Genomic DNA, 17,501 nt, shown 5'->3' with positions numbered 1-17,501 from the left:
GGTTCGGCTATCTGCAGCGGACGCCTCCAAGGTAATCAAGTTAGGGAGCGTCAAGGTGGGGTGGTCGGTGTGCCCTGTGGGCATATACGAGCAACCCAAAGTTTGCTTCAAGTGCCTGGAACCGGGGCACAAGCAATGGGACTGCAAAGGCCCTGACAGCAGCAATCCAAGCCGACGCTGCGGATTGGAGGGACATAAGGCACAATGCTGCACGAACTCTCCCAATTGTTTGATTTGTTCCAGCAAAGCAGTGAACAGCAAGCTACCCATGGGGGGTTCGATGTGCCCGGCGTTTAAGCGTGCTGCAAAATCAAAGTGCAGGTAACGCAGCTGGCTTGCTCGGCCTCGCCCGAGTGTTTGGTGTGCGCAGGTTTAGAGGAATCGGCGGAACACGTGTTGCTCGTGTGCCCGCGTTTTCGCGCAATGCGTGACCACATGCTTGCCACATGTGGTCTGGACACTACCCCGGACAACTTAGTTCGGAGGATGTGTAAAGATGAAGTTGGCTGGAACGCCGTTTTATCGGCCATCGTCCAAATCGTCTCGGAGCTACACAGAAGGTGGCGCGTGGACTCAAGGATGGCTAGTTCAGGCGCAAATAAGAGGTGGTCCAAGGGATCAGAGTCGGCTTCATGGGTCATACCGGTGGTCATGCTCTGTGGTCGAACTCGATCCTTTTATCGAACAAGTGGCCGCGCGAAGAACAACATGGTATCGTCGCTTTCGCGGCGTCGGTCAACCGGGGGGGTTCCGAGCCCGAGGACGGAAAGGGGTCCTCGTCAAGGCTGGGGCAGGCGTAGGCACCGCGTCGGCAAGTCCCTCTGTGTGTTGGCGCATAGGCCCTGTCGCAGAGAGGTCAATTTGGGGTGCACGCGGCATCATCATTCTTGATACCAGTCGTGCAGAGGGAAGCAGGCGCGAAGTCGACCCTTCCCACCTTCCGAGGACGTAGGGCGTGGTAAGGCCACCTGGAAAGCCGGCAATGCGCTGGCACGATACCATGGTGTTCTTCTAAAAAAGCGAGTCACGATGTTCGGTGCTGCAAGAACACGCAGCTAACCTCGAGGGTGCGTTGTGCACTGGCCCCCCTTTGAAGCATTACTTTCTGGTTGTACCGAAGGGACTATGGGCTTGGCGGCAATGGAAACGGTTTAGCGGGTCGGGGATGTAGTCCTGCCTCCCTCGTTTGCTGTTGGAGGTGGTCCCTAACCCCGCACTTCCTGGACAACCCAGGATGTCTGTTGAGCAGATTCCCCCTCCATTGCTTAGAAAGAGAAAAAAAAAAGACATCACTCCAATTGGTCGAGCTGAGTCGATCGGTATATAACACTATGGGTCTCCGGGCCTAATATAGAAAGTTCGTTTTTGGAGCGAACATATAGCCTTTACGTATACTTTGTATTGATTGATTGATCCAACTACCCTAATGACTTGTTCTTTTCTCGTACGATAACCAGTGGTGGAAATCTGTGAACCTTTCAAACAAAACTAGAAGTAAGCAATGCAAAATACTCGCGAACATTTGTTTTGCTTTTTCTTGCCTACCTACTACATTGACTTCTCCAAATAAATGAAAGTGTGCGTGACTTTGCTGTATTCCTGTCAATGTGTGCTGTCTTCCTCCAAAAGTATTCGTGATATTTTTGCCGTAACAAGATTACCACCCACTTTTATTTTATATATCCTATACAGTGACGTTGGTGTGCGAAAAACAGCGCTTGGAGAACTCAATACTCGCAGAGAAAACAAAAAAATGAGCCTCGAAAAATTATCGTGAAGCTTCGCGAGTCATTCGGATTAATTTGCAAAAAATCATAAAACAACATCGAAACATGTTTCTCACGGATGTTCGAGCAAGAACACAATGGTTTATTGTTTTTGTGTTTATGTCAAGCATCAGTAGCATCAGTAGCACCTACTTTGCACGAAAGAATATACGAAAGCACACCTGGAGACACCCAAATGGTGACACTTGCAACCAGATAGACCATGTTCTGGTGGATGGGCGCCTTTTCTCGGATGTTCTGGCTGAGTACCGCCAGAAGCTCGACGAACGGATAAGTGCAATCAACGTTAGCGACAACATCAACGATCTATGGGAGTCGATCCATGGAGCGGTGGGCAGAACAGCACGAGAAGTGGTAGGCACTGCACAGAGGCGACCCAGGATGGGTTGATTCGATAGGGAGTGTCAGAGAGTGACAGACGAGAAGAACGTTGCCAGAAGCCAGATGTTGGTGTCAGGTACCCGATCGAATAGAGATCGGTACAAGGAAGCAAGAGCAGCCGAAAAACGAACCCACCGCAGGAAGAAGAAGGAATATGAAGAACAAGTGATTAGCGAAGCGCAGGAAAAAATGGAGCAGAACGATATGCGGAGGTTCTATGAGTCTGTCAATGGCGTGCAGAGAAAGGCAGCGTCATCTCCGGTCATGTGCAACGACCAACAAGGGAATGTGCTGACAGATAAAACCGAAGTGGCTGCCAGGTGGAAGCAACACTTCGAGACTTTGTTGAATAGTGGAAGTGACGGTGCATTGGTGAGCAGAATAAATATTAGCGACGATGGACAAGCTGTGGAGTCGCCTACACTAGATGAGGTTAAAAAAGCTGTTAAAGAGCTGAAAAACAATAAGGCTGCGGGGAAGGACCAGCTCCCAGCCGAATTTCTCAAACATGACAGTGGACAGCTTTATGAAGTTCTGCACCATATTATGTCGAAAATATGGGAAGACAAAGAAATGCTGGTGGTTGGACGGCCTCATTTGCCCTCTCTTTAAGAAAGGGCACAGACTGGAGTGCGCCAATTACCGAGGAAAACCCCTCCCTAATTTGGCGTTCAGAATTATGTTCCGTATTCTGTTCAACAGATTGAGACCGCTTGAAGAGTCCTTCGTTGGCGAATGTCAGGCAGGTTTTTTGTGAGGGCCGATCAACGACGGATCAAATGTTTTCCCTGAGCCAAATCCTTGATAAATTCCGGGAGTACAATTTGCAGACACATCAGCTGTTTATTGATTTCAAGGTACGTACGATTTAGTGAAACGGAATAAATTATGGTAAATTATGCTTGAACATGATTTTCTGGCGAAACTGATACGGTTGATTCGTATAACGTTGGACGGATCGAAATCAAGTGTAAGGGTTTCATTAATTCATTTATTTAGACTACATCTAAACAGATGACACTTAATCAACAATTTGACGCCACAATACACGGTTCGAGGCCGCATATCTCCATCCTCGAATACTCCCCAGGCTCGCCAAGTCATTTTGCACCTGGTCTGCCCATCTCGCTCGCTGCGCTCCACGCCGTCTCGTACCTGCCGGATTGGAAGCGAACTCCATCTTTGCAGGGTTGTTGTCCGGCATTCTTGAAACATGTCCTGCCCATTGTACCCTTCCGGCTTTAGCTACCTTCTGGATACTGGGTTCGCCGTAGAGCTGGGCGAGCTCGTGGTTCATTCTTCGCCGCCACACACCGTCTTCTTGCACATCGCCAATCATGGTCCTAAGCACCCCAAGTTCAAGGGTTGGGGATGAAATATCGACGTCATTTGTTACCTTAGATGGATAAAAGCAGGGTGATGCACTCTCGAATCTACTGTTCAATATAGCGCTCGAGGGAGTGATTAGGAGAGCTGGTGTGCAAAGAAGCGGTACCATAAGCGGACAATATCGATATTATCGGGATTGATCTCCGTGCCGTGGAAGAGGCTTTTATGCCTTTCAAGAGGGAGACAGCGAGGATTGGACTCACGATCAATACCAGCAAAACGAAGTATATGGTCACTGGCAATCAAGGTGGGTTCATTAGTGGTGGTGGTAGCGAAATGGTGCTGGATGGTGAAAAGTTTGAAGTGGTAGAAGAATTTGTGTATCTTAGAACATTAGTGACGTGCGAAAATGATGTTACCCGCGAGGTGAAAAGGCGTATTGCAGCTGCAAATAGGGCTTATTACGGACTTCGTAACCAGTCTAAGTCCCGTAGTCTGCAAACGAAAACAAAACTCGCGCTGTATACTACTCTGATTCTTCCTGTGGCTTTATACGGCCATGAAACACGGACGTTAAAGGAGATTGATCGGAAAGCTTTCGGAGTGTTTAAGCGTAAGGTACTGCGGACAATACTCGGTGGTAAACAAGAGAACGGTATCTGGCGGCGCCGCATGAATCACGAATTGTACCAGGTGTATAAAGGGCTGCATATTATTAAGCTTATTCAACACGGCAGACTACGGTGGGCTGGTCACGTTGTTCGTATGCCGGAAGAACGTCAAGCGAAGATAATATTTAGTAGAGAACCCGGAAGAGGCCGCAGGCATCGTTGAAGCCCGCGTACACGATGGCTTTTTGCAGTTGAAGAGGACCTGAGGGCGCTCAATGTTCAGGGCGACTGATGGAAGCGATTTGATGGAAATGGATGAAATTTGTATCCGTTTATCAAGGAATAAAAAGAAATAAATAATTAAAATATGTACCTATGCCAATTAAAGTCGTATTCTAAACAGTGAATTCCACTGAATAACTCGGGTTCGTCAAAACTGCACCGAGTGGCTTTTAACTGCTTGCGATTTGATAATTTGATCGTAAAAGGAAATCGGAAATGTATTCAAAACTCCGGGCAAGTGTGATACAGATCCCCATGACCTTCTATAGGCTTATAGAGGTTCTGTATGAAAAGGTGGTTTTGTTTAAATATGCACTTGCGGAAGAGTATACGCATGTATGACATTAATACAACAGGTAAAAACTGGTAGCAAAATGGTGTTCCTTAAGGGCGATTAAAGCTTGTAAACACGCTGCCACATGTGCTGTGTTGCCCAAACGCAATAACGATTTTCTGGATGGAGAGAAGCAAACCATACACCGCTAATGTGTGGGATTAACCGGCGGACACCCAGCAGGTAGCGAAGTGGACAGGTCAACACCGAAAGCGGACGGAATTAACCCGGGGAACTCGCGATAACGTGGAAATAAAACGCAACTCGTACCGACTACTTTAGAACGTGTTTATTACTCGGACTGTTACACGGGAATGAAAATGTTTACTCTTTTCTCTACTGCAGAACAGCGTAGTGACGCCGGGTAAAAATATTGCCCCCTCTTATACACTGCTAACACTCCTCCTCAATATTTTCCTCTGTTTCCGGCCCAACTCTCTACTTCCGTCAACCCCATAGCTTCCGCAAACTTCCTCTGCTTCACAGGTCCCAACGGCTTCGTGAGAATGTCGGCCGTCATGTTCTCTGAAGGGCAGAACTGTAACTCCACCACACCTTTCTCGCACATATCCTTCGTGTAGAACATACGAGTGTCGATATGCTTCGACCTGCGCGAAATGCGCTCCATCTCAACAAACTCCATACAACTTCTATTATCTTCAAACAATACGGTGGGACCGCACTGCTCTGCTCCTATCTCGTCCAAAATTCGACACAACCATACAAGTTCTTTGCACGCTGCGATATATTCCGCCTCCATGCTGGAAAGCGACACACTAGACTGCTTACGACTTGCCCAACTGATGGACGCTTCACCAAGTAAGAACAGGTACCCAGTATTAGACTTGCGATCCGCCGTGTCTCCGCTCCATTCAGCATCACAGTATCCACTCAAGCGCAGCGGTTTGCCGCGTACTGCACACAGCAGCAGCTTGCTACTGCTGGTCTTCACGAGATACTTAACCATACGTTTCAATTCGCTCCAATCTACCTATGTTGGCTGGCTGATCCTCCTGTACAATAGCGACACACTTGCTGCTACGTCAGGGCGGGTATTGACCGCAACGTAGAGAAGTGCACCGGCAAGACTTCGATATCGCTCATTGTCTGGCAACTCCTTACTTCCCTCACGGTTTCTGTAATAACCAACGTCGATTGGCACGCTCGAACCTTTGGCGTGTTCGAGGCCAAATCGCGTCGCTACTTTCTTGATGTAATTTTGTTGATCCAGACAGTAGAAACCGTTCTTGTCCTTCGAAATCCGGATGCCCAGAAAATGGCCAATCTCTCCTAACGAAGACAGGGTTATTTTCTTCCGCAGCTCACATTCAACAGCATCAATTTCCTTTTCAGTCATGCCGGCAACAATCATATCATCGACATACAACATCAAGTAGATGAAACCTCCTCCTGGGGAGCGTTTGACGAATAAACAAGGATCCGATCGGGACTGATCGAAGCCTAAACCTTTCAGCAACTCACTAATCGTAGCGTTCCAGATTCTTGCAGCCTGCTTTAAGCCGTATAGGCTCCGCTTCAAACGGCACACGAGCTTCTCTTTTCCTGGCATCACGAACCTCTTCGGCTGCTGCATATTAATTTCGTCTTGTAGCTTTCCGTGAAGATACGCTGACTTGACGTCTAGGTGTCGTACCGCCATCTTCTTGTGTCCAGCTACTGTCAGTAGAATCCGTAACGTTATCTGGCTTGCAACCGGAGCGAATACGGCGTCATAGTCGACACCATAACGCTGCGAAAAGCCTTGAGCTACAAGGCGAGCTGTGAATCGCGAAACATTGCCGGAACTGTCTTCCTTTTTCTTATAAATCCACTTACACCCAATGGGAACACGGCCGGCTGGAAGCTCCATCAGCGACCAGGTTTCATTCCATTCCGCATCAGTGCCTCGTATTCTTCAGTCATTGCGGCCTTTCACAAATCCTGCTATGAACTAATCACTGCATCTTCGTAGGTATCCGGTTCTCCTTCAACTGCTATGGCTACATCCACTTCGTAATCTTCAAGACGCTTCGGAAGCACTCCACGTGTGCTTCGCTTTAGCACCGGCGGTTCTCCGCCGACTGCGCCTTCCTCCTCAACCGGATCGTAAAACTCCGAATCCGACTCCTCCTGAAACGTATCCTCAGCTTCCTGTGCATCTAGTTCGCCTGGATCTTCGACCGTTGTTGGCTCTTCACCGCTGTCAAAATCGAGCTCTACAAGCTGTTCGCTGCAGCCGGAGACTGGATCACGCTGGTCCAACGAACCATTTCCCAGCTCGATGCATCTGGCATCCCGGCTGATCGTGATTTCATCATTGGCCGGGTTCAGGAAACGAAACGCCTTCCTGTCATCGCAATAGCCAACAAACAACAACTTGCGAGCTTTACAGTCAAGCTTGCTTCGCTTTACGTCGGGTACATGTACGTACGCCGGACTTTCGAATACTCGCAGATTCTTCAAGGAAGGCTTTCGGCCGAACCACTTCTCAAACGGCGTCGACTCGACCGATCGCGACGGTAATCTGTTCTGGAGGTACCCCGCGGTCATAATCGCCTCACCGCAGTACTTCTTGGGAAGCCCTGCGTCCAACAACATGCACGTTGCCATCTCCTGAAGGGATCGGTTCTTACGTTCCGCCACGCCATTTTGTTGTGAGGAATACGCGGTCGTAAATTGAGCCTGAATGCCCTCTCGCTCATAAAACTTCTTCAGCTCATTATTAGCGTATTCGCCCTCACCATCTGAACGTATTGCACCGGGCGCACGACCAAATCGCGTTTTTACGTGCGCCACATAACGCTTGATACAACCCGCTGTGTCCGATTTTTGTCTGAGCAGGCAGACCACAGTGTAACGACTGTAGTCGTCAATGAGGGTCATCAAGTACCTGCACCCTCCCGGCGTGACGTTCTTCATCGGACCGCAAACGTCCGTATGAACCACGTATGCACGATTCTGTGCTTGCTTAGGAAAAGAAGTTCTAGATAATTTACCTGCTAGGCAATGCTCGCATACATGCCTGATCCCGCAATCGTGCATGCTGAAACCTTCACAGAGATTCTCCTTCTGAATGCGTTTCAGCACTACTGGGTCCCGGTGGCCGAACCGGCGATGCCACGTATGCTGGCAGTTCGCCAGATGCCAAGTCTCTTTACTCAGCCGCGCGTCCTCAGCCGTTTTCAGAATGAACAAATTGCCACACAGTTCTGCCGTAGCAATCACTTTTCTCTCTTCATTAACATCACTGCACCGCGACGATTCAAAGTTCACACTTAACCCCTTCTGGGTTAGCTTTCGTACTGATAGCAGTCCGCCTTCTAAGGCCGGAATGAAAAGTACTTCTTTGAAAAGAATGTCCACTACTTTTCCTTCGCCGTCGATGCACTTTACCGAACCTTCACCAGCACCAGCTGCCATGGTTACCGAACCGTCGGCGAGAACCAGTTTTATCTTCACACTTTCGTCCAGCTTGTCGGAGAAATCCTTGTCGCTAGTCATATGACTAGAACATCCGCTGTCCACGTACCAGCAGCCTCTACGCCGGCTGTCTCCAGCAGCGAAACAAATCGGTACATCTTTCTGCTTTCTTCGCCTTGCTTCTGGAAGGCTTCACTTTATGTTCGATATCGCGATTTCAGCAGACGACAATCACGCCGGAAATGCCCTGGCTTCCGGCAGTAGTAGCAGATTTTCTCCTTACTCCGTGTCTTCATGGCTTTCTCCAAAACGCCTCCTGACCGCTCCACACGGCGCTGATGCTCGTCGAGCAACTTTTGGTTGACAAGTTCCAACGTCTGATCAGCATCGGGTCGGCTCTCCAATGCTGTTATCAGGCCGCCATACGATTCAGGGAGACTGCGGTAAATCATCGCAATCTTGAGCGATGTTTCCATGGTCTGACCGGCAGTTGCTAGGCGATCAAAGAGCTCTTCGAGATCGTAAAGGTGTTTCTCGATGTCTCCTCCTTCAGCCATGTTCATGCTGCAAATCCGACGCAGCAAAGTTACCCGTGACGTCATCGTCGCTTTCTCGTGGAAATCCTTAAGCGCTTTCCACGCATCCGCCGCTGTAGCTGCATTCTGCACTAAATTCAGCTGACAATCGTCGATATACAGCACAATCGAAGCTAGCGCTTTCTGGTCGCGTTTTGACCAAGCGACTGTCACTGGCACAGGTTCCGCTTCCGACACAGCTGACCACAACTCTTCGCGCTTCAGGAGCATCTCCATGCGCTTTTTCCAGACGGGATAGTTCTGGTTACTTAACCGAGCGAACAAATACTTTTCGCTCATTTTTACGTGCACCCGCGATCAAGCAAAACAATCACAAAATTTGTTTTCACTTTCGCACAACTGTTCTCGTAACGTACGGCGGGACACACACTAGCTTCAGCTTTTCCGTACTCGCCCGATGGCGACACACTGATACACAGTCCGAACTGGTCCCGGTTACTAGCCAAGCGACATAACCTCAATCACCCAAACGACGTGATTCTTCTCAAACACTTTCCGTTCCCTTACACGACCTGGAGCCCATAACCTGTGGGATTAACCGGCGGACACCCAGCAGGTAGCGAAGTGGACAGGTCAACACCGAAAGCGGACGGAATTAACCCGGGGAACTCGCGATAACGTGGAAATAAAACGCAACTCGTACCGACTACTTTAGAACGTGTTTATTACTTGGACTGTTACACGGGAATGAAAATGTTTACTCTTTTCTCTACTGCAGAACAGCGTAGTGACGCCGGGTAAAAATATTGCCCCCTCTTATACACTGCTAACATAATGAAGGGTCACTTAAAAACTGTTTTCTTTGCCCTCCTTTCCTTTACCCTTGACGAAACAGATCAAATTTAACTCGACTTGCATCGACTCTAGTCAGGTACTAGACACTGAAGACGACCACACAGTTGCGGTCGAAATACGTATCTGCAAAGATAATAAAACGTAGTAAGGCAGAGCCCACTGCCAAACCGCACCACGTCCTAGGCAGGCCCCTAACTCGCAGAGGCCGTGGGGACGGGTCGTAAATACCTTGGACATAGTCCCTGCTGCCTCCTTATAGGATGTCATAGTTCCACTTGTCTTGCAAAATGCTGATGTTTGAAACCCATTTCGGCATAGTTTGTAGTTTGATGAAAATTTTCCACTTTTGCCGAGCGCGAAAAAAAAAACTTAATGTGCTGTTTTTGGTATTTTGGAAACGGCCGATTTTGATGCTCCCAAAAGGTCTCACAAGGGCCTCGAGACTGACCTCAGGGTGGCCAGTATCTCCAGAATCATATGGTCGGGGTTCTGCCAAACCGCACCAGTCGATTTTTTGACTGACTTGTGATAATTTGTTCATAAAAAGAAAACAAAAATCATTTCATATCAATTCATACGTACATTTGTTGCAGGATATCCTCAGTTATGGGTCTCTGCAGATGGGATATCCGATGGGATTTTTTTTATTCCTTTATTTATTTGGTAGGCACTCTGTGTTACTTAATCGCTACTGTGCCGAGATCTACTGTGGTATTCTGCAGCCAGAATCCACACAAATTCTATTTTTAGATTTTTCATTATTCATTGTTGTTGTCGTTGCTGGTCCATCTCGTCGTGAGTCCATTGTGTTCGTTTTTGTCCATGCCGTGTATCCAATTGAACGTTGCATTGTCCGGTTGCCATTTATCCGGGTAACGTTGGAGGAATGCCTCCGAGAAGAACAAGTTGTCAGTCGTCATCAGGCAGCCGTGACGGTGAGGCGTGCACCCCAATACGCCACCGCATAGGCTGCGCATCCGGCGACTGACGAGGGTTTTGATGGAGGGGCTGGGAATCGAACCCATGACCATTCGCTTATAAGGCGAACTTGTAGCCAACTACGCTACGGGACCCCTCATCCGATGGAATTTGTGATCAATCAAATTTGCGATGCGAAAGCTTGAGCAGAAGAATGCGTATTTTTGTGTTGGAGCTTGATGCGATTTGGCAGAACCCGGCCATATGTTGATGTCATAATCCAACTTGTCTGTATTGCTATAGTTCAAGATATTTCCAAAATGGCCAATTTTGATGGCTCCTCGGAACTGATCCCAGGGTGGCCAATATGGCCAGAATCATATGCGGATGTCTTAATCCATCTTGCCTTGCAAAATGCTGAAGTTTGAAACCCAATTGCAAATGTGGAGCAAAAAATTGTTACTGGCCATTTTGTGGCCGGTTCCCAAAGGGTCATTGCGAAGAAACCTATTGTTCGCCATTTTTGCAACAGGTCTCCCTATGATTTATGATTCTTTTTCAATCCCTATATACATATCTACCGAAATGGTATGAATAGAGACGAAAAAAGTGACATTTTGATGAACTTATATCACAGAGAACTTATATCGTCAAAAAAGGAAGTTGTGGTCAATTTTACTGCACCTGACCCAGTTACCCAACGGAATAACTCCGGATAGGATGACCACATCAGAAGTCTCAATATGTATTCTGAATTCTGGGATCCATATTGTAGAGTCCTGCATATTATGTTGATCATTTGTATCAGTGTATGATTGCAGAGTCCATCTAAGCTGACTAACATTGACGGCCTTCTACATCCGGCCGAACGTTTGTTAGCAAGGTATGTGTGAACAATGCAGTCGCAGTGTATGCTTGCTTATGACTGTGTGAGTAAGACAGCTACTCGAGCCGAGGTGGTGCAACTACCCGAGCATACGGGTCGGTCACTTGGATCGAAGCAAGCATCGTGAACGGCAGCATTGTGCAGCACTTGAAATCAATACGCTACAATTTGGCGCAGCCGAAAAGGATCAGGGTAAGTTTGACTAAAGCCGAAAGTGATTATTTTTGCTTTTCTCGCTCGGGAATAGAAAATACTTGTGCCGATACCGGAAAGTGAAAAGATAAATTAATTTTGTATGCGTTGTTGTGGACTTTGTTTTTCCTTTTCTGCGATGGGAAAGAAAATGGCGACGGTGTGCATCATGAGAGATTTTTTTTTGCAAACCCGAAACAAAGATTAATAGCGAGACTGTTGAAAAGTGAGTTCTGTTTTAGGAAAAGCGAGTCCGATCTGAATCGTAGCGCTGAGTAAAAGTGTAAGCTACTGAAAGCGAGTCCGATTCTAATCGAAGCGCTGAGCAAAGCGAGTCCTATCTAAATCGTAGCGCTGTTGTAGATTTAAGCGAGTCCAGTAAAAACCGTAGCGCTGTTTCATAGCAAGTCCGATGCAAATCGAAGCGCTGGCAAAAACGAGTCCGATATGAATCGTAGTGCTGTGATATAAAAAAAAATAATTTAATTCACGGAAAAGTGATACTGCCTTTCTCGCATTTAGCCAAGACACCCACCTTATATGGAACTAATATAGTGCGATGTATCATTTTCTTAATAGCTTCAAAACGCAACGGTCGATCGTTACCAAATTCAATACAGTCGCGATTCGCTGGTTGGGCCACGACCTCGGCCCAACTAACGAATTCGGTTTTTTAGTTGGGCCAACTGACAGCCATTTGAACACGTGTATTTCGACTTGAACATCACAAATGATGTCCAGTGACGCCCAATCCCGTTTTCCGTGTTTACATTGAATTTTGACGTACGGTTGCTTTTTAGTTGAGCCATGGCCCAACCAGCGGAGGCTCAACTAAAAAGTGACCCAAGTATTAAGATCCCAACCAGCGAATCCCGACTGTAGTGATCAACTAGAATTTGTCTTCTGTCGAATGCAACTTGTTGCGAGAAAATCGGTTAAAGATTACTTTATGAAAAGTTGTCTAATGTTTTTCTTAGCTTTTGTGCACACACATACACACACACATACACACGGACAGACAGACATGTGCTCAGCTCATCGAGCTGATTCGATTGGTATATAAAACTATGGGTCTACGAGACTTATATAAAAAGTTCTTTTTCGGAGTGAAATGATAGCCTTTCGGTACAACTTTGTTATACGAGAAAGGCAAAAATATAGCGAGTCCGGTAAAAGCCGTAGCGCAGTTCCAAAGTAAGTCCGATGGAAACCGAAGCGACGGGAAAGCGTGACCAATGTACTAAACAAAATGGCGAGCAAAAGCATAGCAGAAAATGAGAAGCTTTAAATCTTCCAACGTACTGCTGGGAAATAAACACAAAATTTTCTTTTGCTCAAAATGTATCGCCACTGAATCTTTTTTTTCTGTGCAATTTCAGATGAGTGGAAGTGAGATGTACCGAATGCCGTTAGGTGCGTTCGACGATAAAGTTGATTCCCAAGATTTGCGTCGTGAATGGGAGGAGTGGCATCGGGCCTTTGAGCTTTGTCTCCAGGTACGTAACATCGACTCCCAACACGAAAAGTTCGTTACAATGCTGTCAGTCGGAGGAAGGGGACTACAGCGTATTTTCTTCAACTTGCGACCAGTCCCGGGGGAAGTTACACCAGAGCTAGTAAGAATCCCTCTAATGCCCTTGGAGATACCGGAATATGACAACGCCGTTAAACGCTTGGAAAAATTCTTTGTCGGCAAGCGGAATGAGAGAGTGGAACTTGAAGTTTTCCGGTCGATCAAGCAAACAACTGAGGAACCATAATGGAACCATTCAACAACTTCATACTCCGACTTCGCTCTCAAGCCGCAAGATGTGAGTTTGCCGACCGCGAGGAGACCGAGATCCTTCAACAAATCACTATGGGAGCTAAAGATGAGAAAGTCAGGGACAAGGGGTTGGAAAACTCTATGAACTTGGACGAGGTTATAAACTACGTTATAAACCGTGAAATTTTAGTGAAACAAAGAGAGAAACTCAAACCATTTCGAAATGAGCCGGATCTGAACAGCGTACATTCGAGACAACTCCGGAACAACAATAGAAGCCCGAAACGGAACTCGAAGGTGTATCCACGATTTGTGAAACGACGTGATGTGAGACGTGCAGAATCAGAAGGCAGTTATCCGAGAATGCAGTGCGAGCGCTGTGGATCGTTCCGACATAATAAGGATTTTTTGTGAGTGCTACGCCCGAGGAGCAACATGCAATCGCTGTGGGCAAAGAGGACATTATGCCAGAAAATGTACGGGAAATAGCGCGGAGCAGAGAGCAGGACGTTTTCCCAGACGTGTAGTTGAGTGCCATACGGAAGAAACAAACTCGTTGGAACCCTCGGAAATGGAACATGGACATGGAAGGAAGAATTGCCTCATCGCCCGACTTCTGATGATGTGGCTAAGGTAGAATAGTTTTTTTTTAATGGAAACTTTGTTATGTAAATTTCCTTGAAGGAACAGTTTAATCTTAAGATTGTTGTATTTGGATTTGGAGTTGAATTAAATCAAATGATAAACATTTCAATTGATACATTTTATTTTGCCAGGTGGATTCTCGAGCTGAAACTCTTAATGATGGATCAGTATTATGTCGGATTGATAATGTCCCGATAGAATTCCTTGTTGACTCTGGAGCCTCAATAAATGACGTGACGGAGAATGTGCGGAAGGAGATAAGGTTGAGCAATGCGAGAATTTTCAAAAAGAAATACAACTGTGGTCGACGATTTCATGCCTTCGCTAGTAATAAACCACTAGAGGTTTCGGCTGTATTTGAAGCCTGGATATCGGTAAACCCATCCAAACTTACGACATATGCGGAATTTTTCGTTGTCAAGGAAGCATGTAAATGCCTTTTGAGTAAAAGGACATCTGAGGAACTGCGCGTTCTCAAAGTTGGGCTTGACGTTCTTCACGTGGAATCAGGTTTCGAACCATTTCCAAAGCGAACATGGTACTAGCCCGTCAGAGGAAAAAGTAGCAGCGGTGAAAAATTTCGTCTAAAGAAGAGGAAATTTCCTTGTGCTCGTTAATTTCGTAGGACAGTTTATTCATAACCTCTCCACGATAACTGAACCATTGCAAAAATTCATCCGCGGGGATATTAAGTCATTTGGCGAAGAACAAAGAAAAGCTTTTGACGATTTGAGGTTCGAGCTATCCATCAACGTCCGTAAATTAGGATTTTTCGATCCGAATGATTGCACCGAATTATATGTCGACGCCTCACCGGTAGGGCTGGGTGCTGTTTTGGCCCAGAGAGACAAAAACAATGTGCCAAGAATCGTTAGTTTTGCCTCTAAGGGCTTAACAGCTGCGGAGAGAATGTACCCCCAGACACAGCGCGAAGCTTTGGCGGTTGTGTGGGCGGTTGAAAAATTTTACCTGTATCCTACCTGTATACCATTTGGTTTAGAATTCACTATATTCACGGATCACAAAACCCTGTTGTACATATATGGCGGAAAACACCAAAAAGGCCGACGCGCGTGCTCAAGAGCTGAGGGTTGGGCTCTTCGCTTACAGCCGTATACTTTCCAGATAAAATACATTCCTGGGGCTACCAACATTTCTGACGTACTCTCTCGTTTGGTAACTGAATCAGGAACACCATTTGACGACCAAGCTGAGCACTTTCTATTTGCCATAGAGAATACGCCCTATGCAATCACCTTGAAAGAAATTAGGGAAGCAACCGCTAGTGATAAAACGCTGTTATCAATAATGAAATGCTTGGAGACTGGCGATTGGCCATCTGAACTGTATCGCTACCAAGCTTTCTGTAAGGAACTAGGCGTGGTCGATGGCATAGTGATAAGGGACGACAGGATTCTTCTTCCGGATAAGTTATGACAGAGAGCGTTACACATTGCTCACAGAGGCCATCAAGGAGTTGTAGCAATGAAGAGAAATATAAGAGATAAAATGTGGTGGTCGTGTATGGATCGCGACGTGGGTGATACAGTACAAGACTGTGCAGGGTCTGCAGCTGTAAGTAAACAACATCCCCCAGAGCCCATGCAACGCAAAGAAATGCCAGAGCGAGCCTGGCAGGATATAGGAATCGATTTCTTCTCTGCCAAAGAGTGTGCGACATTTTTGGTGGTGGTTGACCACTACAGTCGATTTCTAAAGGTGATCGAAATGAAATGTACAAACGCTGCCAAGACGATAGAAGCACTCGAAGGAATATTTCGCGATCATACCTACCCGAAAACCATGCGACAACGGCCCGCCGTTTGCCAGTGATGAGTTTGCGGGCTATTGCGAGAGCAAGAATATTAGATTAGTGCGCACCATTCCTTACTGGCCCTAAATGAACGGCCTAGTCGACAGGCAGAATCAAGGAAGGTGACCAAAAATGATTGGAGGAAAGCGTTAGAAGACTACACGGGTAAAAATCTGTTCCCAGAAATGAGAAAATAATTCATGATTCCATGAATCCGTCGTGTTTTCATGCTATGAAAATACACCATGAATATAAATCATGATTTCATGATTTATTTTCGCGTAACACAACCAATGTGTTACAATTTGGTTGTTAAGATCGACAGAATAAAAAAAAGTTCAACAGGGGATTTGAACTCGAGTACACTGAGCGAGAGTCCGGCGTGCTACCTCTCAGCCGTTCTTACTTCTTGGGAATGGAGTGTTCGAAGTATAACCGGTTATGCATACTATCGACTGATGAGGATTGCCTAGTACCATGAATAATATTCCTGAAATCATGAATTATAATCATGGTTTCATGAACTGACCTGATTCATGATTTCATGATTCTTTATTCATGCCTGTGGGTATGCATTTGTTTCCGTGTGCGTTTTGATGTATAATACAACACCTCATTTGATTACCGAGAAACCGCCAATGGAACTGTTAACTGGTCGTCCGGTAAAGGATCTTTTGCCGTCCATTCGGACTGATCCTCATTGGCGGCGCGATGCGGACGGACGCAGACAGTCAAAAACTTCGGATATCAAGGAGGGTGACATAGTTATGTTGCGAAATTATGAGACAGGTAAGCTTGAACCGAAGCTCCGGATGGACAAATTTAAGGTTCTCAAGAAAACTGGCAATGATGAAGGTGTTATGTATCGACGGTAAAACAATCTCACATTCCGAGGAAAATTGTCAGAATTCACAACAACCAGTGGCTGAAACACAACAAAAGGAAGCAACAAGGAAGCGAAAACATGACGAAGAGAAAGCAGGAGATGATGAAGTACCAAGAGAAAAACGTCCTTCAAGAAACAAGAAGCTCCCTCCGCGGTATTTGGATTGATCTACCACATTTTCTATCTGTACTTAAGATAATTGAGTATTGAATAAAATGAATTAGTTTTTATTTAACTTATTTTGTGTGTGCATCATTTTGTTTTTTGGGAGAAGAGGAAGGATGTAGAGTCCTGCATATTAGGTTGATCATTTGTATCAGTGTATGATTGCAGAGTCCATCTAAGCTGACTAACATTGACGACCTTCTACATCCGGCCGAACGTTTGTTAGCAAGGTATGTGTGAACAATGAAGTCGTAGTGTTTGCTTGGTTATGACTGTATGAGTAAGACAGCTACTCGAGCCGAGGTGGTGCAACTACCCGAGCACTTGGTGGGTCACTTGGATAGAAGCAAGCATCGTGAACGGCAGCATTGTGCAGCACCAGAATCAGCCATCAGTACGCTACACGTATGAACAGAACAGTGATAAAACCAGGCCAAAACGACAAAAAATACGAAGTGACAGCAATTTGATTTTTTGTTTCCCTAATCAGGCCAATACGAGTTAAATACGTCTTTATAAATTTGAAGGTGTTCAGGATTGAAAAGCGCACATACTATACACACAAACATACACATGAGTGCGGGCCTGCACTCATCAATGCAATTTATTTGCTTGCAGGTGTCTCCAGTAGCCTTGCGAGCAAATGCGTAGGATTGCCAATCCGGAGATGGCGAGTTCAATTCTCATTCCGGTCTA

The 17,501-nt window shown here is 46.3% G+C and overlaps 1 long non-coding RNA gene across 1 annotated transcript; it reads left to right on the top strand.

Annotated features, from left to right (window-relative positions):
- Window positions 1-11,396: 11,396 nt before the first annotated feature.
- On the top strand, window positions 11,397-14,514 carry LOC134219759 (uncharacterized). Its single transcript, XR_009981656.1, has 3 exons — window positions 11,397-11,531; window positions 12,911-13,929; window positions 14,073-14,514. It is a non-coding gene; the product is annotated as an uncharacterized LOC134219759 (long non-coding RNA).
- The last annotated feature ends 2,987 nt before the right edge of the window (window positions 14,515-17,501 follow it).

This window comes from Armigeres subalbatus, chromosome 3 (genome assembly GCF_024139115.2).
Source record: "Armigeres subalbatus isolate Guangzhou_Male chromosome 3, GZ_Asu_2, whole genome shotgun sequence".
Classification (NCBI taxonomy): domain Eukaryota; kingdom Metazoa; phylum Arthropoda; class Insecta; order Diptera; family Culicidae; genus Armigeres; species Armigeres subalbatus.
The sequence above is the reverse complement of the archived record's forward strand: the minus strand, read 5'-3'. Positions and strand labels throughout refer to the sequence as shown.